Source organism: Pezoporus occidentalis, unplaced genomic scaffold (assembly GCF_034315485.1).
Source record: "Pezoporus occidentalis ecotype Australia unplaced genomic scaffold, CSIRO_AGI_Poc_V1 ctg213, whole genome shotgun sequence".
In the NCBI taxonomy this organism is placed as follows: Eukaryota; Metazoa; Chordata; class Aves; order Psittaciformes; family Psittacidae; genus Pezoporus; species Pezoporus occidentalis.
The window spans coordinates 1,276,061-1,300,273 of NW_026913997.1; the positions used below are offsets into that span (position 1 = coordinate 1,276,061).

Genomic DNA, 24,213 nt, shown 5'->3' on the forward strand with positions numbered 1-24,213 from the left:
AAAGTCCTTTAAACTTATTGACTTGCTCCACTTTTACTGGGCCTTCCTGCACACTGATCCAAGCGCAATCATCCCTTGAGATGTACTCATGTTATTGTCAGGTATCTCCTGGAGACTGAACACCTACCCAGGAAGGGTGCTGGTAAGCCCCGCAGGCACCTTTTCTTTCAGCAAAGCGATTAATGACTATGTGGCTGATGGCTCTCACTCTTGTTCAGTTGGCAGGGATGGTATCACTAAACTTGAGCTCACTTGTCACAATGGCAATAGAGTTGGAATTCAATTATCTGCTGGAGAGAAGCCCTGACAGCTGTGGCGTAGGTTTTTCAATGTGGATGTTGCCTGGATCGCAAGAAAAATATCAAGGGCTGGTGAGAACAGCCATGTTCTAAAAGAATCTCTGCCTGGGTTAGACCACTGCCTACCAAAGAGGTATGTGCGATTATCTTCAAGCTATTTATTGACTGTTGTGTCAGATTGTGGTTAAAGTTTATCTTTACTGAAAGTTGTCCTCAGGAATCCTTTTACTTCATGAAAAGTTACTTTTCTTTTCCAGGGTTTAGGTTGGAAGCACAGTGTTTGCTTACCACATTGCCCCTGGGTTTGCCTCTGGCTTGTGCTTCCTAGAGGAAAGGCTATGGGTCTGCTGCTGGTTCCTAAAACAGTGCCAGTCTGTGATGGCCTTCTGGTGGTGAAACCAGTTTACAAGCAGCAGCATCACGTAAGACTTAATCATTTTTTTTATGGTGATGGTTATCACTGGTAAACTAAGGAAATGTTAGCTGGAAAAAAAGGGCAACTGTTTTGGGGGAAGGGGTGTTTTTTATGTAACATTCCCTTAGCTTGTTATGATGCCCTCTCCTGGGTATCAGAACCAGGCCACTGGGAGTTTGTTTTTTTCTTGTTGCCAAACAATTACTCATACCAGTAGCTTTTTGAAGTCACTGACGTGCTCTGAGATGCTGAAGGCACTTTTATAATGATTTCTATTATTTTTCACAAGTAAAGGGCTCATACTGTGAATAGGAAGTTTCTTCATTTGTCATTTGGTTACCCCATTGCCAGTCTTGGAGGAGCACCCCGTTGCTCAGAGGAGCATAAATTTGGGAGCTCTAAAAGCAGACTAAGATTTGCCTCCTGACTTGCATCCCTGAATCTGCTTACCTCCCATCATCCAGAAATGTCATCCCGCAAAGACTGGAAAAGGAGCCCTTTGTCTATGGGTCTACACCCATGGCCCTGCTTTCCTTCTCACACCCCAGAGCTACCATGTGTGCCTCCTAGGACCTCCTGGCCACATCCCCCTGGCTGCAGGTGAGCTCACCCTAAATCCTGGGGTATGCGGCTGCAGTCATTTCCTTCCCCTCCTGGGACCTAAGCAGAAACCACACTTCAGTGGTGGAAGAGAGGCTCTTTCTAACCTCCATTTAAATAAAGGGGAGGCCTTCTTTGGCTCTGAAGATGTTTTTCTGCTACAGACTTTTCTGTTTGGAGCTTTTCTCTGTATTTAGAGTTCAGGTGAACCAGAGTTGCTTGTGCGCTCTTCAGGCCGCTGTCACATTACACCATGTTTAATACAAGCTGGGTTTTTTTGTGCCTGTCACCCTGGAGCTTCCAGGGCTAAACCTGGAGGTTAGACCACAGTGCTTGGGTACCACGCAGGGCAGGGATACTGCCCACCTGTGCCCTGTCAGGAGAGGGGTAAGCTGGTGAGGTGCCTCTGTAAGGCTCTGTGCTGCTAAATGGAGGACCTGCCTCAAAGAGAGCTTTGGGAAGGACTTCATTCTCCAACAAGCATGTGTGTTGTAATCTGTTTATGTTACACACTGGCAGTTCTTGCTGACTGCTATTAGGATTAGAAAAAACCTGGGAATTCTGGAGTTAAAACTTTATAAGCTGCATGAAGATGATACTTAATAAACATGGATACATGTTAGGGCTTTTTTTTTTTCCATCATCTTTATATGACTTTTAGACTTACAAGCTTTTATCTTATTTTATGAGGCCATGTGAAATAAATTAAATGTAACACAAGATGCTGTTAAAAAAGATTTTATGACATCAAAAACTGGTTCTATATTAGGACCAGACCCTACATAGGCTCATGGATGTGAGTAATTTTGCTCCCATAGATAAGCTATTGAATCAATCATGGATAACCGTTTAAACGTTCAAGATCAGGCCCTCATTTTGGATGCACTTTTCATTGTTAAATCAATGTGAAAGTGAAATCTGTCTCCTCTCAAAAGGAAATTGCCAAGACTTTCTACGCTGAGATTTGGGATCTGTGGAAAACGAAGCCTTTTTATTTTTTCTTCCCTCCAATAATCTGTTCAGTGAACAAGCTGTGAAAAATAGTTCTATATTTTTTCCATGTGATGCAGCAGACGGTAAATTTCCATTTAAAAGAATGATCAGAGTAGCTGCTGGCACTGAACTCTGTTGTCTTAGTCAAATCTACTTACAAAGAGTTTACAGCAATACAATAGTTTATTATTTCACTCAACCAGAAATCAGATGAAAAAGGCAAAGGGGAAGCCTGAAGTAGGTTCATGGTCAGAATTCTTTTCTTTCTTAACATCTTGTTTTTTTACATGCAGGAGTTGAGATCAGTAGTTTTATGTGTAAGAAGGAGAGTATTTCTTTTCACCTCTACTTTTGTGTGCTGTGAAATAATCAGACTTCACACTTCTATAGTGCCTTTCTTCTAGGGATCTGAAAGCACTTTACAAACATTAATTAAAGTCTCACAACACCCATGTGGAGGTAAAGAAGCATTGTTTGTGCATCTAATGCAGAATGATTAACCTGATTCTTTAAGTACTATACAAGGACTACACTAAAATAGTGGAATAGCCAAAGCAAATCAAATCAATCTAACTGAATTGCTAGGAGTGTGTATGTGCATATGTGTGTATGTATCATAGAATCCTAGAATCACAGAATGGTTTGGGTTGGAAGGGACCTCAAAACTCATCCAGTTCCAACCCCCTGCCACGGACAGGGACACCTTCCACTAGACCAGGTTGCTCCAAGCCCCATCCAACCTGGCCTTGAACACGCCAGAGATGGGGAAGCCACAGCTTCTCTATGCAACCTGTGCCAGAGTCTCACCACACTCAATAGTGAAGAACTTCTTCCTAATGTCTAATCTAAATCTACCCTCTTCCAGTCTAAAACCATTCCGCCTTGTCCTATCACTACACACCCCTGTAAAATGTACTCATATGTGTTCGTGCGTGCATGCACATGTCTGCAGATCTGTATATTGCTATATGCCTTAGACTACACATCATATGCCCTGCGCATCCTGCCCATTGTTGTCTCAGGTTATATGATGAATGCTGTTGTTTCTCTCTGCATGATGCTCAGGTCCATCAACAGATGTATTTCTTCCAGGAAGCATGGGGATAAGTCTCATCATCATTGATTAGGTTAGGATTAGTTTTAAAAATTTTAAAAGAAGAAATATTCTTTTCCTTGATCACTGGGTTTGTGAAGGACAATAATAGGTGGTCAATGGGGACCCAAAAGGGGTCTCTGCTCCCTGAGCTGAGGGGCCCAGAGCACCTCTGGTAGAGGCACCGGCATCTCCCCTCTACATGTGCCTCTTGCTGTCCCCAAGCCTTGGTAGCCTTGCCCTTGTTGCTGCCACATTCATAGTCCCACCCCATCCCTGGGGGTTTTGGGTATGGGCCCTGTGGCACTGCAGCAGGCTCCCTCCATATTCAGAAGAAGCTGTTCTGCTACAGCGGCTTAACATTGGGCTTGACTACCCAAGATGTTAACGAGGTCTGCATTAAGATACATGAAATTATTTCACAGGCTTTATAACAGGGGTGTTATCCCTCACAAGGGGGGTGGTGGTGGGGTGTTAGCATCATTCATGCAGAGATGTATTCCCTGTACTTTGCAGATAGGAGCCTGCCCCATGCCCAAGCAGATAGAGTTGTGCTGGGTATCTCCATTTCTCCATTTTTGCTGCTTTGTTTTCCTAAGGCTGTGGTGCTTCACCCCACAGCTGAAGGCCAGAGCTGCCCCAGCCATGGGTGTGTGTCTGGCAGGGAAGGCTGAATTCATCGTGGCTCTCTAGTAGCACCGTCAGAAATGAAAATCAAATGAGGGAGCTAAGCAAAATGGAGGGAAGCGAGGCTGATGGACAGAGCAACCTTCATTTCCATTTCCAGCTGTGGTGCAGTGTATTGGCCTTTCTCCAGCTAGTGCAGCCTGGGAAAATGCCCTGCTGAACTGCTGCAGGCCAACTTCTCTTTTCTCAGACAAGTCAGGTAAAAAAGTATTTTTCTAGAGGTTACAGGATGCCATTATTTATTTGGGTTAAAGCTGTGGGGAAATAGGTCCACATGAGTGAGTTTGGAAGGTGGTTGGCTGGTTACTAAAAGCGAAATGGGCCGTGATGCTGCTAGCTTTCCTCAGCCCTAGTCCCATGCTCTGTTACAATTAAAGAATGCTTTTTGGTCACCAACATTAGATCCATTTCCTAATCTTCATCATGTCTTCTTTCTGCTAGCTTTGCTTTCTTTGTGTGATGTAGGCTGTAAGATCTTCAGTGCAAAGAGAGCATCTTTTATCTCTGTAAAGTGTCATGAAAACTTAGGGTGGTATGTAAATATTTAATAATAATATTAGTGATGGAGCTCAGAGTCCTGGAGGAACGTACCTCCTCCTGTGCAGCTGCAGAACATAGAATGGGGATTTTCCTGTACTGTTTCATTTCCCTGGTGAGAGTTTCTCTGCTCACCCACTTTCCAATTGTCCCTGTCATCGTCTTGGTAAGGCCATTGGGGCACACTAATCCTGACTGTGAATCCTGAATTAGAACTGGGCAAATAACTGCTTTTCCATCTGAGATTTGAAAGAAACTCCCCTAAAATACAGGTTTCCTTTTTTTTTCCTGTTAGCAAAATAGAAACCTGGGGAAAAGAACACCTCTTCTGATGTCTGTCTTCTGGGTTTAACTATTGGGAAAAGGACATGCAATGTGACTACAAGTGATCTCCAAATCACATTTCAGGACAGGAAATGGAAAATTTTAACTTACAAAACATCAAGAAAAAACACGTTGGGTTTTCTGAAATGCTTGGTTTTGGACAATACCTGCTGTCTCCTTCAGTCCCTGCCCTTCACTAATTGTATCATCTTGAAACCACCCCAAGAAGACTGTACAGTGCCTGACAACAAGCAGCAGTGTTCTCTCACAGCCTGCTGCTGGTGGTTCGTGGGCTGATGGCATGCTGCCCTGCTGTGGGGCTGTGAGCAGCCAGCCTGGTCTGGGGAGGAAAATGTCCAGCGATGCCTGAACAGGGGACATCTGTGAGCTCTGATGCTGCTGGATCTGGTGGGAGAGAGGGCTGCTTGGGTAATCTGTGCTGCCTGCCAGCAGCAGAGGGGCTTCAGGGCACTCAAGCCTTGGGCAGTATTGCAGGAGAGAGGCTGTGAGGAGGTCAGAACCATCCCCAGCATTCTGCTCATCACCCCTTCTTACCTCTTTCTTTTCGGTAGCCTAAAGAATTGAAACTATGGTTTGGCTATCTAACTAGATTCATTTTACAGGAGGGGGTTTATGCTGTACCTAACTTAAATCTTAGATTTTTCTAATGACTGTAGCCAATAGCAATTAATTTAAATTAATTAAGACAAATATACACATCAAATTGCCAAGAACAACATTCTTCTCATTCATTTATGACTTAATAGACTTCAATGTATATGTTCAGTCTTTACTAATTGCACAGTTGATAATTCTTTATGACTTCAAGGAGTTCAATGTTTTCTATCTTTACTGGCTGCATTCTCTTAGCATAATCATAGTCTTAATTTTGTTTAACTTATGTTAAAGCAAAATATGAATCTAAACCACAGGAGGCAAATAAAACACGTCATTGTACAGTTCTCTACATTTTATAAAACCATTTTACAACACGAACCATCCACCCGTTCTTTTCAATGGAGTAAATGGGATCCAACCATGCTTTAAGAACTGTGCTCATCTTTAAACTGATTAGTTTCTATCCTTATTACAAAATGCAGGCATCTATACCAGGTCTAACATCTAATTTTATATACAATTAAATGGGCAAGCCCTGCTGCTTCCACCATAATCATCGTTGTTATTTACCTTGAGGTTCCCTGAGCAGGATCACCATTGCTTTTTGCCCATTGCCATGCAGCACAGGGAAAGCCTCGGTGCGGAGGGGGACCTTATGGTCCTGTCTGCCATGGGCAGGATGGGATGGAGACAGAGAAAGACCAAGCTCATGGCCTGGGTCAGTGGGAGAGCAAGGAGGACTGAGCCTCATGCCTGTTGCTGGTTGAGCAGCAGGGATGGGATGGGATGGTAGAGGCAGGGGCTGGCATGGTGTAGGGTTGGTGGGCAGACCATTGGTTATTTGGGATGCTGTAGCAGGCTGTGCCCACATCCCTGTTGTGCCAGCTTTGGGGTATGGTGCCTGTGCTGGAAGCAGGACCTGACTAAATGCTGTGTGGATGGGGAAGCAAAGTGGGGCTAGGTGCTCACGGAGTAGGTCTGGAGGTTGGTCTGGTGGGTCTGAGCACTTTGGGGCATGCTGTGAGGATACAGCACTGTGGCCAGAGGCAGGAGCGTTCTCCTGCCCAGGGCACCTACATGGCATTGCATCTTCCCTGCACCAGGCACCAGGGAAAGCAAACAGCACCTTACCCAAAAGATAATGCTTTTAAAAATCCCCCAAACTCTCACAGCTCCTTTTTCCCTAGAGGGAATTGCCCAGCATTACTGCTTGAGCCAGCATCTTGCCTGAGTCCCCTTGCCCCAAAGCCTCCAGGGCAGGGAGGAGATGACCAGGGCTGGCATTCAGCTCAACAACTGGGAGCCAAAGAATGGCTGGGAGCCCATTTGCTAATAGCAGCGCCTGGTTAAAACCCCCAGCCAGCACATGGCTTTAACCAAGCAAGGCAAGGGAGAGGGGCTGCCTTTGGCACGAGGGCTCTGCTCGGCCCGTGGCTGGAAGAGGGAAGCTGTGATTTCACTGGCGGCCAGTTTTCTTTCTCTTTCTCTTGCTGGCTTTCTCTGCTTTTTTTTTTTTCTCCTTTTTTTCTTTTTTTTTTCTTTTTTTTTCCCTTTTTTTTATGAAATCCTGTTTAACACTTGCACAATTTGGTGAAATTACAAGCCCAAGAGGACAGAGGGAGAAGCCAGTCTGTTTAAAAAATAAAAGAGGACATGATTACTTTGCCGAAGCCGTACTTCCTATTTTCTCTTCCAAAAGAGACAAAGGGAATAAATACTTAAAACCCAGTGGTGACGACAGTGAAGCAATCATGCAGTCGCTGGATACCTTTGTCTCTGGGAGGCATGTAGTCATTTTTACATGTCTGCCACTGGGTGTCAAACCTTTCTTTTCTTCCCCTTTCCATTTTGGATGGCCAAACTGATTATCTAAAATAGAAAATTAGCACACAATGGCTTTACTCTGTGATACCCCTTATGCAACTAATGGGCAAAGCTTGTTAATTGGTTGTAAATGCCAGCAGGTTGCCAAGATAATACTTCAGAAATAAGCGGGTATTCTGATAATTACAGCAATCTTCATCTATAAAAGCTTAAGTAGATGAAGTACTGGCTGGCTTAAAACCAAGATTTATCCCGCTGCACTCGCATTAAAAGAAAAAATAAGATGAAAACAATAATGTAGCAAAACAATTATATAGCAGGAAGCGTTGTAGGTTTTAGAGATTGTGAAAACTCAGAAAGTAAAACAGTGCTGTAATAACCAGTTATGGAAAAATAGGCCATTTACATTTGTGTATAATTAAATAGTAGGCTATGCAATTTCACTTTTTAAAGTAAACTGCCTTTTCCTTTTTTTATAGGGCAACGTAGCCATAATTGCTGCATTAAAGCTTTAATGAAAGAAAAAAGCAGCAGATCAAGATGACATGTAACATCTACATTTGTACTGTGGCGTTCTGCTTGTTTAGTAATGGGAAGCTACTGAGGAGATTAAAATTGCAGAATTCTTCATAGGTTTTTTCCCCGAAAATTGCTATAGGAAGATGATTCAAAGTCTAAAATACATACAATTTATTTTTCTACCTTCAATCCACAAGGATTTAATGGCTTTCCTAACTCTCAGACTGTCTGGAGAAGTACTTTCTTGCAGAAGGGGGATATTATTTCAGCTCATCAAAATTATCAAAAGTAAGCCGCTCAAACTTGAAGTGTAGAGGTCTCACCTCGTGTTTAGACTATTACTGCAAATGCTGAACAGTCTTTTTTAACTCAGTGCTGCTTTTCAGCTTTCCCATTTTTGCCTAAAATTATCAACAGGTTGATATATAATCTTGTTATTTGGCATTTTGATATGTTCCTTTTTACACGTTACAAATTGTGAAGTGCAGTAAAACCAGGCTCGGCTGTGTTAAAGCTTCAAAATAGGGGTGCAAGCTTTCAAACCAAATTTTGTCTATGGTAGTATAATACGAGAGTTGACATTGGTAGAGGAGAAAGCCTTTGTTTTCTGTTTTTAATGATCTCTGGTGCATCACATAGACTGTGTTTAATCATCAGTGTCTCCTGTGAGCTAGCAAGGGCACATTTTGGCATGTTTAGGCAGGAGCAGGAGCATGGGGCTGTGCTGGGGGGCTGCTCCACTCCACATTAGAGGGGAAAGCAATGACAATCCATGACACAATTCCTGCTGGGTGGCTGAACAGCCTGTGTTCCAGGCTCTCACAGAACAGGACTCCATACCTGGTTTAGTGCTGCTCTGCCTGGAGCATTTGCCCATCCTTGCTGCAGTGGGGTCAGACTATGCAAAGGTGCAGAGGCTGCACTGAAGTCTTTTGTGGTGGCTGAACACACATGCCCGGCATGGCCCTGGGTGCAAGGCACTGGCACAAGGGCAAATTGAAGAGGTGGCGTATGTGCCATCCCTGGAGACATTCAAGGCCAGGCTGGATGTGGTTCTGGCCAACCTGGTCTAGTTGAAGATGTCCCTGCTCTTTGCAGGGGGGCTGGACTAGGTGACCTTTGAAGGTCCCTCCCAGCCCAAACCGTTCTATGATTTTTCTACTCATGGGAAAAATGGACTGTGATGTGCCATGCAGTAGAGTCAGTCTGATGGGATGCTGGTGGATATGCTGACAATAAGGCTCAATCACACCATGCCATGGAAGGCTAGATGTGGATGTGTGCATTGTCTCATGATAGTCTGCTTACCAAATATTTGATGAAGATGCCTTTCCCGTATGTGGTCATGCAACATCAACCTGAAATCTTTCCTCAGACATTATCCATTAAAAATAAAAGGAGCCCATTGGGCAAACGGGGACAACTCACTGTGCTAACTAACCTCTTCAATGTGGGCAAATAAAGAGGTGCTTCACGTCACCTAAAACCCTCCAGGGAAACAAGATGTGAGAGCACAGGGGCTGCTTGGGGAGAGGGGTGTGAGGCCAGCCCACGGCCCCGCGCTATGTAATGGACTTTCCTAGTTAGTACATAATATATGGCACTTGTCCGAAATGTGGCTGCAGGAACCAGCGGAGGAAGAAATAACTTGATGAGATCCTCTAATGGATCTGCCTCCCTTGTCTTCCAGGAACAAAATAAATAGGAGACTTTTTCAACTTGCGTGTATTTCCATTTATGCTTTAAAAATTCATGAGCATAGGTTTCATAGGATGGTGTAGTTACTATGGTAATTGTTTATTAATCTGGAGGAGCTTGGTAATTACCACAGCTCAGTTTATATAACTCAAACCCCGAGTTAAAGTACGGGCATGATTTCTTTACGCATCCATCTTTTAGACACTTTTTTTCAACTTTATTTTTTTTCTATTTAACAGAATATGCATTTCCCTCTCAGTTCTACTTTTATCCAAGTGCGTACATTTCTGGAAGTGTAGAGAGAGTGTAAAAATGAGAGAAAAAAGCTTGCTCGGAGTTGGCAGGCCGGGACAGACAGTAAGAAAATGAGCAGAGTTAAGTAGCAGGTGCAATTGGGATATTATTTGTAATTAAAAAACTAAATTCTTTCTATTTTTCCTGGAAGATGGCTCATTTGTGGGAGGGCAGTAAGGGGACATTGCAGGATCCCCCATGCCCCATCTTGTCAGACCACGGGGCTGAGGGCCTCACAGCTCCGTGTTTGTGCACGTGCAAGAGGAAAAGGACAAGAGCCGGGCTAAGGACAAAGCGTCTGTCTGGCTTTGGCATTTGTTTCTTTTCAGGGGTTAAATGTGGTTTTGCTAATGGAAAAGGCAGGAATGGCAAGATGCCTGCCAGGTACACCACAGCCCTTCAGGAAACCATGCCGTCAGCTTTCCTCAGCCCTGCCTGCCTCCAGGGGTGTGTGCTCACCTTTCCTGGAGAAACTTAATCTAGAGACTGGGTTTGCTTGTTCAAAACCTAGTTACTTTTTGCTTTTCCAGGTAGGCACCACCAATCCTATTGCAAGACAGTTTCTTTTACACCAGCCTCTGCAGTGGTGCTTGTCAGAAACCCAGGAGTCACAAAATAATACGATTCTTTTTCAGTGTTTTTTTTTTCTTTATCTAAATGACCCTTTCTCCAAGAAAATGAAAAATTTTGCCCACTGTGAATCTTTTTCTGGTGTTGATTCTAGTTTAGAGACAATTAATTGCCATCATAGGAAACCTGAAGCAGCCCTGTTTGAGGGTGACCCCTTCTCACACATCCCCATTTTGCTTCCTGCCGGTTCACGCGGCTGGCGGGCAGGAGAAACTCCCTGCTCGGCCTGGCTTCCATTGCAGAGAGATTCACATTATTTATATGGAAAAAGTGCAGGATGCCATCTCCCCACTCGCTCTGCCTGCATAAATTGTGCGTGTTTATTATTCATCGTAACACAGCACATTCGCTGTTTCTGTGTCACTTGTCACTAATCACTTATGCATCTGATGTGCGGATCCAGAGCAGGTTCTTAAGCATTCTTGGCTTCGAAACATAAGATATGCATGGGTAAGAGTTTATCCCACCCCCAAAATAACAACTTTGATACATTTTCAAAAGGGAAAGTGCATATGTTACAGTACTCAGGAGCAGCAATAACCAAACTAGCTGAGAAGTGACATGGACTTGGGTTATTTTCTTGTTGTTTTTTTTTTTTTCTCCTTTTTTCCTGGTGGTGGTTTTTTTTTTTTTTTTTGATTTCTCTTTAGTATTTCATGAAAGTGTGTAAAAATCTTAACATTTGAATGCCACACGCTTCATTCCGCCTGCGAGATAAAGGACATTTCTCTAAAAGAAACATACGCTCCTTGTTCCTTGTTTTGATTCCCCGTACAGCTTGTCACAATGCATTTACATTTTGTCCATACATTTGGATCTGCAGCCCGAGCTGTGCTTTTGAGGAAGGGATGCAAACTCTCTTCTTCAACTTTCTTGGAGGCGGTTGGGCGCTGCCTGCAGCCTGCCATGCGTGGGGGAATGCACGCTGCAAGCTCACCCCTGACAGCTTCTGCGACCCACTGCCTCTCGCCCCAGTGGCTCCTTCTTGAGCTGCTGGGCTGGCTGTGTAGGCCATCAGCTGGGGTAAGGCTTTTTCCTGGTGCTTTTCCATGCTGTCCCATCTCACTCCCTTCCTAGCCTGCCTCCTGGTTGCCAAACTTCAGGCAATGGCAGCTCTGCCTCTACCCCAGCTTTTTCCCTACATCTTTTCATCCTCTTGTAGCGTCTGGGAAATACCAGAAATTGTTCTTACCTTGCCTGGAGCTGCTCTGGGAAGCACTGAGGAAATGCTGGTGGCTCTGGAAACCTTGTGTTTAAGATAACTGCCTTTTCTTTCCCCCTTTTCATGACACTGGATGAGTAGCAGTAATAGTGGTGATAGAGAAATAGCTGATGATGGAGAGCCCACACAGCCCCAGCAGGGATAACTTCTGTGTGGAGGGAGCTGGCCTCGTGGAGTCTGGGTGTAATGGTCATTGTGAGTAGTGGTCATTCAGCTGGGCAAATCCCACCTATCAAATTGAGAACATGGAAAACCTTCTGCCATTTTCTGGTAATTGATCTGTAATGCTGCAAACCTGTCATCCAAAGCCAGTGACGGATCCATCCACAGGTCTAAAGAGTGCAAGTTCCTCAGCTGGACATCTGCAATAGATGGCTATGCCGTATGTTGCTACTCACTTGCACCACATTAACCTGCAGTAGATCTGTGATATTGGCCTGGCCTTGTGAGAGAGCAATGTGCAGAGCAGCTTGCAGAACAGTAGCCTGGACGACCTATATTTACCAAAATATTTCAATTGTTTTTGCACCAAGCATCTTCAGGGCAAAAACAATTTACTGAAAAAGTCACAAAACCAGTCACATTGTGTGATGCAAATGTTTTCTCCTCCAAGGCTGCTGCAATAGAGGACTGTTTACTGATCTCCCCAGCTGGAAATTTCATCGAAGGAGATGATTTTAATTGTTCCTTGTTCGGCTGATATCTGATGGGAACAATCTTACTAGCGACCTCTAATTGCAAGTCCTCCTTCTTGAGTGAAGTCAGCCTTAGGATAACATCAGAGAGGCAGCTTGAAATTAGGATACAGAAAACTGATGCCAAAAATATGTCAGCTTGGAAGGTCATTAAGGATTATCCATTTGTGCATGTTCACATGCCAGCAGTACCTTAAGTGATTACCTTAGAGGGACAGATTTGTCTAATGAACATATGAATTAACAATATAAAATTGTGATTGATAAATCAAATAAGAATTTATAATTTGGCAATGAATCTGACTGGAAGGGGGAATGGAGTTTCACTGGATGCGAATGTGAGAGGAGCTGTTGGTGTTCTTAGCTAAAAATGACTCTGGGTGGTATTTTTCCACTTCATGACACCACAGTTGTAGGTGACTGATCTAAAAACCAGCCTGCCTGTACCTCAGGCAGAGACAAGTTGTTCTGAAGATCTTGGCTCACCATTTCCAGTAGTTATTTTTTAAACTTCCCCACCTACATTTTTATTGATCTTCTTTTTTAAGCTCACCTTAGAAATTAACCTATGCTGGTACTGGCATGCAAACAATCGTCTTTTAAACCATGCAACACTTGGTATTACTCTGGTTAAGTATTTTTAATTTAGGCACTCAGATGAAAGCAGCTGATGTTTAACTCGGCTCTTCTGCACTGACAGAGCTCAGGAGGGAGTTTTGATTTTGTCTCTGAAAGATAGATTGCATCAGTAGTTTCTTGAGGCATGTATTGTATCTTCTTTACAAAGAGTTTTGAAAGCCTAAAAAGAGCAAGACTTGAGGTTTAAAAAATGTCTTGTACAGGTGGGCTCACTCTTCCCTCTCTCCTTTCACTCTTCTCCCCCAAGGCTTTGCCCTCTTAGTGGCTAAGATCAATGCAATAGACACATTTTTTTTTTAAACTAAGCTCTTGCTGGCAGATGCACTTCATTTAACATTTATGATAAACTCTTAGTGATTCCTTGCTGCTTCTTCATCTTTTTGGCTTGTGTCATTTTCGGTTTGGGGAACTCCTAGTGCCAAGTGAGCTCTACAAAATCCCGTCAGAGCTGCTACAGTCTAGCTCTTGTCAAACTGCATATTAAAGACCCAGATAATAAGAAAGTACCAAAGGAGTTGTTACATTTCATTACTCTGTGTGATTAACGCCTTCCTATGTGCTAATGAACCAAAGTTAGCTTATAATGGCTTTGAAGTATAAGATTATTGAGGGTTTCTTTGACTTGATATAAAGGGGCAACTTTGGCCTGTTGGGTCTGTAGTGCACTGAGTACTACTTCTGCTGCAAATTTAATATTGCCATAGTAAACTCTGCTGTATAGTTGAGGTGGAAATTTCAAGGGGTGTTTATCCTGGATCTCGCTGTTATAATGGTTTGGGTAGTCACAAAAGGGGCAAAATCAGTTACTCTGCACATCACTAGACCAGACAGAAATCGTGTTGATCTGGGACTCCCTGGTGTTTGTGTCTGGCCGTGGAGTGCTGCACAAGGGCATCTCCAGTGCTGAGGCACACGTGGGAGTCAGCCCTGCTTCTGCAGCACCTATCGAACAAAACTCAGCAGACAGCAGTGTCTCTGTTCCTAATGTTATGCAATATCCCAGAAAGCTTCCAAAGGGGATGTTGTATGGAAAAGTGCCTTCTGACTCATAGCAGTCCTTTTCTGTTTTCTTCTGTATCTGAAAAGCTGTTGAGTCAATGTTTCTGCACCATTTTTTTTTAATCTCCCAGATCCATTGCACTTTGTGTAATTTATCACATATAATCATTAAAGTGAGAAAATGACCTGAATGTAAAAATCATAGTAAGAATATGAAGGCAAAAGAATCATAGAATCATTGAATCAGCTAAGTTGGAAAATACCTTTAAGGTCATCAAGTCCAACCATTACCACAGGACTGCCAAGACCACCACTAAACTGTGCCACTGAGGTCCTCATCTACACCGATTGTGAACACTTCCAGAGACAGTGATTCCACCACTGTCCTGAGCAGCCTGTTCCAATGCCTCATCACCTTTTCAGTGAATAAATTGTTCCTAATATCCAACCTAAACCTCCCCTGGTGCAGCTTGAGGCTATTACCTCCTGTCCTACCGCTTGTTACTTGGGAGAAGAGACCCACCCTGCCACACTAGAACCTCCTTCCAGGAAGCTGTAGAGAGCAATAAGGTCCCCCCTGACCCTTCTGCAGACTAAACCCACCCAGGTCCCTCAGCCGGTCCTCATAAGACTTGTTCTACAGACCGTTCACCAGCTCCATTGCCCTTCTCTGTACCTGCCCCAACACCTCAATGTCTCTCTTGCAGTGAGTGGCCCATGGCTGAACGCAGGTTTCAAGGTGCAGCCTCACCAGTGCCCAGTAGAGAGGGATGATGACTGCCCTGGCCCTGCTGGCCACACTATTGCTGATACAGGCCAGGATGCTGTTGGCCTTCTTGGCTGCCTAGGCACAATCTGGCTCATGTTCACCTCCATCAATCAGCACCCTCAGTTCCTTTCCCACTGAGCAGCTTTACTGCCACTATTCCCCAAGACTGGAGCATTGCAGGGGGTTGTTATTGCCCAAATGCAGGATCCAGCACTTTGCCTTGTTGAACCTCATACAGCTGGTCATAGTCTATTGATACGGCCTGTCCAGATCCCCCTGCAGAGCCTCCCTGTCCTTCAGTAGATCAACACTCCAAACCAACTTGGTGTCATCTGCAAATTTACTGAGGGTGCACTCAATCCCCTCATCCAGATTATCAATGAAGATATTAAACAACACTGGCTCTAACACTGAGCCCTGAGGGTCACTACTAGTGACTGGCTGCAAACTAGATGTGACACCATTTACCACCACCCTTTGGGCTCAGCCATCCAGCCAGTTTCCAACACAGTGAAGAATACACCTGTCCAGGCCATGAGCAGCCAACTTCTTCAGGAGAACACTGTGGGAGACAGTGTCAAATACTTTACTTAAGTCCAAATAGACAATGTCCGCAGCCTTTCCCTCATAACCAGGAGGTTCACCTTATCGTGGAAGGAGATCAGGTTGGTCAAGCAGGAGCTGCTCTTCATGAACCCATGGTCACTAGGCCTGGTCCCTCTGTTTTCCCACATGTGATTTATGATCTCACTTAGGATCATCTGCTCCATGACATTCTCTGGCACTGAGGTCAGGCTGACAGGCCTGTTGTTCCCAGGGTCTTCCTTCCTGCTCCTTTCGTAGAGTGGTGTCACTTTGGTCAACCTCCAATCCTCTGGGACCTGCCAGCTAGACCAGTACTGCTGATAGATGATGGAGAGTGGCTTAGCAAGCTCTTCTGTTGGCTCCTTCAGCACTCTTGGGTGTAACCCATCTGGCCCCATAGACTTTTACAGGTCTAAGTGGAGCAGGATGTCACTTACCATTTCTTCCTCAATTATGGGGACTTCAGTCAGCTCCCCATCTCTGCCATCCAACGCAGGGAACTGAATGCCCTCAGTATGGCTGGTGTGACCATTAAAGACTGAGGCAAAGGCAGCATTAAGTACCTCAGCCTTCTCCTCATCCTCAGTCAGTAGGTTTCCCCTAGTATCTGCTAAAGGATAGAGACTCATCTTGGCCCTCCTTTTATTGCTAATATATTTGTAAAAGTACTCTTTATTATCTTTTATGGCAGTGGCCACATTTAGCTCCATCTGTGCCTTCGCCTTTCTAACTTTCTCTCTCTATAACCTAACAACATCCTTGTACTTTTCATGGGGTGACAGCCCCTTCTTCAAAGGACTGATATTTGCCCTGTAACCAGAAAATAGAGCAGTAACAGAGTAGTAAGACTCACTGTATACTTAATGGATATCATTGTGCCTATGGATGTTATGGGTAACATAACAAAGCTGTATTGTACAGCAGGCTTTGCAATGCGTAGGCTCCCAAAGGGTGAAAAGGGGAGAAGGAACCCATAAGAACTGCTCTATCACAGACAGCTCCTGAAGGTCCACACGGTCATGGGCTGCAACCATATCCTCTGTCCTTGGAAAAGGCAAGATTTGGAGCATACTGTGTAAGTTAGAAAAGCCAGGAGTATGATTGTGAGTTGCTGTGTGTTGGAGTGGTGCAGCCTTCCTCGCACGAGAGGGGAAGCTGGGGAGGCGGATTGCACGGGTCTGCAGCCCTGTGTCTCAGAACATCCTGGGGAAGCTGCGCAGAAAAGCATGACACAAGCCTTGAAACATTTAGGGAGGGGGCATGTTATTTTAATATCCTTTTTTGTGCTTAATAGAAAAGGGGTTTGTGGTTAATTCTTTATTATCTCCGACAGCAGTTCTCGCTTCGGCTCCTCTTTCTTTAACTGCCAAGCTAGCATTTTCCTTTTTTATTGCTCCTTTCTTCGAGGTTTGCTTTGGAGTAGTGCCAGTTATCATTTCCCATTAGGGCAAATATTGCATCAAACTCATGATTAGGGATTTGAGGGCTTGGGAATATCATTCTCTAACATTTGTCTTTCATTTTCTGAGATTCTTTTTCTTTTTCTTTGTACACACACATACGCACACATGCCTGTATATCTGTGAATATACATATGTGTATATATATTTATAGAGAAGGACAAAGAGTGCGTTGCATGTGTCTGATTACACAGGTATGTTTACATACATGCACACATCTTTTTGTATGTAAAGTTTAAATCTCTTTACATAGACAAAGGAAAAGGGAGGAGCTTTCTCGTGTGAGATTTCAGAGGACTCGGAAGGTTAATAAAGGAGGAGAATAACAGATTTGTTTGTATGTTTTGGGTTAAATACTTCAGTTTTGCAGTGAGGGAAGGTGTTAAGAACACACACTGCGAGTGTGGAGATGAAGCCATTGCTAAGGAGCTGCTACCAGTTTTACCGACCTTACAGAACCAGGGAACAACGCTGCGTATTTTTGAGTGTGCCTTTTACTATATCTTTTTGTTACCTACCTGCATGTGTACAGCCACTTCAAGTCTAGAACATCCATATAATGAAGCAGCAATAAATATTGCATTTGTAGAAATTAACTAATCTGCTCTATTAACATATGTCACTTCTCCTACACTGAAGGACTATACTTAGGCTCTGATCTGGGCATCATGAATTGCTCTTAAAAGGTGGCCATTTTGGCTGGTTAAACAAACAGGCCTAAATGTCTCAAGCAGACAAGAGGCCGTGCTGGGCATGTGCACTTATGTGGGCTTCGATGCATCTGGATTTTGGCTTAAACTACTTCTTCATTTGCTTACCCCCAACATTTAGCTGCTGCTGAGATGTTAAAAAATCTTCACAGCTGCCACCTATTTCTGATACTGGCTCACACAACCCAATGCTCACTTTCAGTACCTAATTTTGGGGGGATTTTTGAAGACTGTAGTTTTTTGCTGGTGAAACTTTGCTTATTCCTGGTCTGGGGGTAGGTGCATTACAGGTGATTTCCCCCACTAGCTGCCCTTGTGGGGATGGGGACAGGGAGGAGAGAGGAGGCTGGGGTTGGTGGTGATGCCCCCATGGGGCTGCCTACCACCCCACACTGCTCCCACCACCACAGAAACAGGGTCCTGAGAGCCAGGTGCCATCCTTCTTCACACCCGGCAAATCACTTAACCTCTCAGCACATCGGCTTTTGCAGCTGTTAACACGGGGAATGGTTTTATTTCGCCTTCTCTCGTAAAAAGTATTGGTGCTACGATCGACCGGGGGCCACAGCGTTATTTCCATTTACAGATAAGGTGGATTTTGGCAGCCGGTGAGAGGGAGGCAAGCACATTCATCTGGGTAAGATCCCCTAGCTGGAGAAATAGCCAGCGGGGAAGTTTTATAAGGCAGGCACAAAGCAATATCAGCAATATCCAGAGCAAATCTTGTATCGGAGTTGTCATTTTTGCTCCGGCCTGGCAGTGGCTGGCTGGGGATCTGGGGGTCTGTGGGGAGATTGGAGCGGGTGAAATGCATAGCAGTGCTGGCCAGCTCAGCTGGGGCGGTGCTGACACTCACGGCCATCCGACAGGTTCCTAAATACATATATTTCCAGGCAGCCAATTTGTCTGCCTCCAAAGAATTTATTCTTCAAGGCTTGTTCCCATCTGCCAAAAGAAAACATGTCATTTAAAACAAAACATCATTGACAGACAGGAGCGCATTGTTGAGCTGAAGTCCTCTGCTTTTACCTGAGCCAGGTGCCGACACTGCTTAGTGAGACAGCCCTGTCACCCACATGCTTTATTATCAGTCAGCTTTTAATCACGCTTCTCCCTGGCAAACCAGAAAATATTTTTCCTTTTTCTTATAGCTCACCCTTTATTTTCTCCAACAAATACCACGCTTACGTCATTTAAATTTCTGCCAAAACGAGCCTGGGCAAAGTGACTCTGTCATTGTGCGGACTAAATACAATATCACCTCTTTTCCTGCTTGCAGTACAATGGCTGTGAGTTAAAGTTATGACAGTAATTTCAGTACTTTATGCTGTGGTTTCTACTGATAAACCTGTGTGTTTCTAGCTCTGCTCTGCTTCTTTTGCCCCTTCTTAAAATAAAGTCATGGTCCCCATATGTGGAAGCTTCATGTTGAGGGAAGGTACAGTAAGCTCCTAGTTATTTTAGAAATCTTAAAGTGATTAAGGCAAAAGGATGGTTCATTATAATATGCTAGAAACACAGCTGTTAAATAAAATAGTTTCAAGCAGCCATCACCAACTCGTTATTATTTTGTCATTGTCTTATGACATACTTACGACATATGGGAAAAATACAAGATTAAATCTCTGTCCCCAAACTTCCCCTGCAGCCATGCAGTCGTGGGACCAGCAACATCTTCTGGAAGAAGGAGGCTTGGTCTGACTCTCTGCTGGTGAGTGCTGCGGTAGCTTCCAGCCCTGCGTTCACTTTCAGAGCCTTGAAAGCTGAACCTTCTGGTGAGTTTGCAAAGCATCAGCTGGGAAAACTGTGGCTAAAACAAGAGCAACCACAGTTTGCCAGGAAACAAATATCCCAGCTTTGGCCCTGCTAGTGTTTTACTGAACTCCTGATCATGTTTTTGTTTCTCACACACCAAGGAGTTAAAAAAGTCATTGCTGGTATTGCCAGTGGGGATGAATTATAGAGCCCCATAAACATTTTCATACTGCCTCAGTAAAGAGTGGAAGCATTCTCCCTGTGCCCTCATTTTTGAGGCTACCTCAGAAATAAATCTGCCTACAAGAGGAAACCACAGTATTTTTCCCAGAGGCAGCCAGTGTTTTGCATGTGGAAATGTCTTACATTGCTAGTCCATCCATGCACTGAGGCCAAAGTAAGGAGCCCCTCAGTGCTGTTGTACCTGGGGAGCCAAGCGACTTATTGTTGTAGCATTATTTATGCTGATGTCCTTCAAAAAGTCCCCAAATCCCACTTGATTTTAAAAAAACTAGAGCTCAAACAGGATGGCGTCTAACTAAGGATCAAGGTGGAGACTGCAAAGGCACTCAAAAGTAGAAGATGCTGCAGAGATCAACCAGAAGCTGTTGTTGCATCAGTGGGCACAGCAATGTCTGCAGTGACCAGGTGAGGAGATTGAACTTTCTATGCCTAAAGTCTGACCATCCCCTTGTTATAATCAAGCCAACTGGTTCTCATGGCACCCTGAAATCTGTGATGTGCCTGTGCATGACTTTCTCCCAGCTGTTGCTTCCTCCATTCTCCTGTCACCGTGGGCGGTATGCTCCCAGATAAAGAGCTGACAGGGCTTGTCAGTGAGATGCGCAGATGGTGTTTTAGGCAAACTAAATGAAAGTTTGGGCACCTGGGATGTTACACCCATCCTGAACCTAAACACCTGCAAATACTTCCGATGTGCAGGTAGCAGAGACCTATGGGCTGCTGTTAACGGGTGCGTACACACCTCTCCTCTCTTCTCTCTGCCAACCACTTGTGTCACAAAAATTAAGCAGCAAAGTGGCTGCAGCAGCAGAACTGGAGGGTGCTTCACCCCAAACCTGCTCAGGCTAGTGAAGATCATCTCACTGACTCTGGAGACACTGGGACAGGCAGATAACAGCAATGGCACTGCTACAATATTCCCATGGGCTCACAGGGCTGCAGCTCCCCTCAACTGCCACCTTCGGTCCCACACCAGTGCAGGGGAAGGTGTGCTGGATTTATGCTCCTATGAAAATGCATTCATGAGGTTTTCCTGCTATTTCTCCTGAAAAGCTTATCTGAATACCTTTACCATCACCATAGCTTGCCTTAACTTGGTGGAACACAGACCAGCTTAACTTTATAGTGCTGCTTTTTTTTATAGAGGAGCATTTATTTCTTGAACCAACTCTCAGGGATGTTTTATCTGTTTTATATCCCATTGAATCCTCCTTGAAACTGCACTAGTTTACAATAATTTTATTACTTTATTAATTAAACGTTTTCCAACAAGCTAGCTATGGCATTTCTTATCATCAAGGGTTCCATTAGTTTTTAATGGTGTGAGACAAAATTACCATTTACCCACATGCAATTTAAGAAGCATCATTAACACAGAGAAAGCACCAGGTGGGATTTCTAATAGTTACTGTTTCTCATTTTTGTTTTTATTTAAAAGGAATAACTGGTTTTGAGGTTTTTGCTGCAAGGTTGCCAAGTCCTCACTCTGTTTTTTATGTTCCAGATAATTTAAAATAATGTTCCTCTATTTCCTAAGGCTCTTCTCAACACTATTCCACTTATCAGCACATCGCTCGCTTTGTACGCAGTGTCTCGGTGCAGCCGGGTGAGTGTGTTGTCTGCACAGTAATCACCAAGAACAAAGACTCATCTGCACGGTCAGTGAGCAGGGAGGTGTGAGTGTGTGCCTGAGACACTGACCTGAGTTTGCAGGGGTGGGGGTGGGAGGTAGCCCAGCTTAAGCAAGCCCCAGACCACATGCAGCTACCTCCTTGTGTGTCTCAGGGCCTGGAGGCACGGGCTGAGGAGTCCCAGGAGACGTGGTGATGCTCCTCAGTCACGCTCACCCATGGCATCGGGACCAGCACTGCGAGGACAGGAGGAGGCAACCTGCCTTTTAAAAGTTCTTGAGAAACTTTAACACAGACCCTCTGCACAGATACTGGCTTTCCATGCGAAAGACTATGGAAAACCCATGATTGTAGTAAATATTTACCTTAAACAAAATGGGAATAATTAAATGGCAACTTAATTGCTATATTCTATTCAATTATGCTGACTGTTGACTAATTGCTGACTCAGTCCATTTACATGTTAATAAATGTCTGTGTTTAAGGTCCTTCTTGGTTAATTTTCCTGGTTTAACAATATGAAGTGGAGTTGCTGGGCTTTATTTCCACCCGCTGTGAGCTCATTGATCTCGCTGAGCTGCGTGACCTCCTGCTGCCACACAGGGATGCAGGCAGTGCAGACCCACTGCCAGCAATCGCAGAGCCGCCAGTGGCCCTGGCATAGCGTAGTGGGTCCGAGCCGGGGCCTCACCACTGAGACGTAGTGCGAGGGTCCAGATGGTGCACGATCCCGAGAACCGCTGAGCGCGAAGCGCGCGGGAGGGTGTTAGGGATATTTAGTGGGATGTGTTTGACAAGGTGTTTCCTTATTTAAAGGGGAGGGGAGGAAGAGGCAGATGGTGTGGCTGTTTCTAATGACATTCCCTGGCTGGGTTTTTTAACGGCAGACATAAGAAGGGCACAGGCACCTGACGTGCCTGTCTGCTCAGCTGCTGGGAGGGAAAGGGACTCTGACAAAACAGGTCCCGCCGCCATCCCCACTACCTGTTCTACCTACTTATGGCTCGTGGGAAACAGTTCTCTTTCCCAGAAACCCGCATCACTGCTTTCCTTCCCTGCACTCTCTCCCTCTGGCTTCATCCTGTCTTATTTTCCTGTTGTCTCAGACCTCTTCTCACCCAGGTTGACTGTGCTGTCACTGCCAGCTCTGTGCCGGTGGAATCTGGAGCTGCTGCCTGCCCCATGGCCTCCCATATATAGAGGGAGATGTTCTGAGTAGAAGGAGGGGGGTTACGGGTCATGTTTTCCTCTCAAAGGTTTTTAAGCATGCTACAATCATTGTTTTTATGGTTAGGAGCATCTATTAAAATAGAAACAAATTTTGCATTTCCTAAATGGGCAGATAATTGTTCCATGACGAAGAGAGCAAATACGTACGTGCACAGGGATGGCTTCTGCCTGGAACACATGGTGAACTGAACTTCTGGTCAGATAAATTTCTAATTAATTTGCTTGTGCAAGCCACGGAACAAAAGCTCTGATTATATATTAGAGCAAGAGATGCAAAAATATCTTCTTGCATTCTTCCACGTTATCCTGCTTCTTGCCTGCAAACGGGGCTCAGGAGTGATGCCACTGGTGGGAGCCACCAAAGTATCTGATTCCCCAGAGCATCCCCCGTGGTGGGACAGACCCTGACACCCTTATGCCAGCCTGTGGCCAGGGACCCCCACGCCTGGCTTGGCAGGGTGGGTTTGGAAGTGGTGCCAGGCAGGAGGGTGCTGGCGGGCAGCACAGAGCTGAGCTGTGGCTGGCACTTTATGCTAATGGCTCAGTCATTATTTATTCCTTTGGAATTCATTACAATCGCATTATTTGGGATCGGCTCATTTAGCGTCACGAGTGCATCCATAGGATTTTTTTTATTGTGACCTAATTAATAATGAATGATTCTATTTTAAAGTGCCGCTGTACGCTGGGGTTTAAGGCAGACTTTAGAGTTACAACAAATCTCAGTTGCCGTGCACAGCAAATCTCAGTTGCCTGTGCTTGCGGACAGCAGTCCTAAGCTCAAGATTTCTCTCTATTCAGAGTGAATGGTTTTTGCAATGGCAGCTTGAAGCACCCTCTGCCAAACCCAAAGTTCAGCACTGACCTTGTCTAAAGCAGGAAACAACTTCAATGATGTTTTAGGAAAATTCTGTCTCAGTTTTCATTGATCAACAATATCTTTGGGTATTGCAAAGCTGTGCAGGAGGAAAAAATCTTCACTGACAGCAATCTTGCTTTACTTACAAGTAAATATTTTCTTTGAATGTGGCACTTTCTAAAACAAGAAAAAAAATTATTTTTTACATGAAATTCCCCAAATACTTAAAAAGTAATTTTAATTTGAAAGCACTGAAATGACTTTGACTTTTCTCTTTTTTTCCCTTTTTTGCAGAAGAAAATTGGCAATACCCAAAATAATATAGTGGCTTTTATGCTTCCCCATGCTGTCCAGCTGACAGGCGTCAGCTCCATTTCACACTGACTCCTAGCCTCCTAGTGTGGCACCACAGCATGGAAATGGCTTCTCCTTTCCCTACTCAGTATCTCCTCACTGGAAGTGGTTCAGTTCAGCATCAGGGATGATGTCTGAGTTAGATCTGTTCCTGGAGGGGCAGTGCAGAGAAGTCCCTCCCCCCCAGCAAACCTGTCCCAGCCAAGCAGGTTGATCCACACCATTTTTGGATCTGGATTTTCACAAAGTCGCATTGTTTCAAATCTCCCTGAGGACCATTGAGCACATTTTACAGACGTTTGTGAAAGCCTATACATTGTTATAATGACATAAATAGTATTTCTGGGCATACAAACCTACTCTTTTCTGTCCTGAAAGCACAGCCATTTACATTACAAGACTGTAAAAGGACAACGTGGCAACTTCAGGTTCCAAAACACAGGGACATTTACCAGAAGCAACAGCTTCTGCCCTTCCTCCCTTCTGGGGTACTCCTGTGCCCCTCTGCAGCATTCAAGGGGGCTTGTCTCC

The 24,213-nt window shown here is 44.6% G+C and overlaps 1 long non-coding RNA gene across 1 annotated transcript; it reads left to right on the plus strand.

The window, feature by feature from the left end:
* Positions 1 to 550: 550 nt before the first annotated feature.
* Positions 551 to 23,722, plus strand: LOC134164243 (uncharacterized). Its single transcript, XR_009965072.1, has 3 exons — positions 551 to 721; positions 1,179 to 1,314; positions 23,623 to 23,722. It is a non-coding gene; the product is annotated as an uncharacterized LOC134164243 (long non-coding RNA).
* Positions 23,723 to 24,213: the final 491 nt, after the last annotated feature.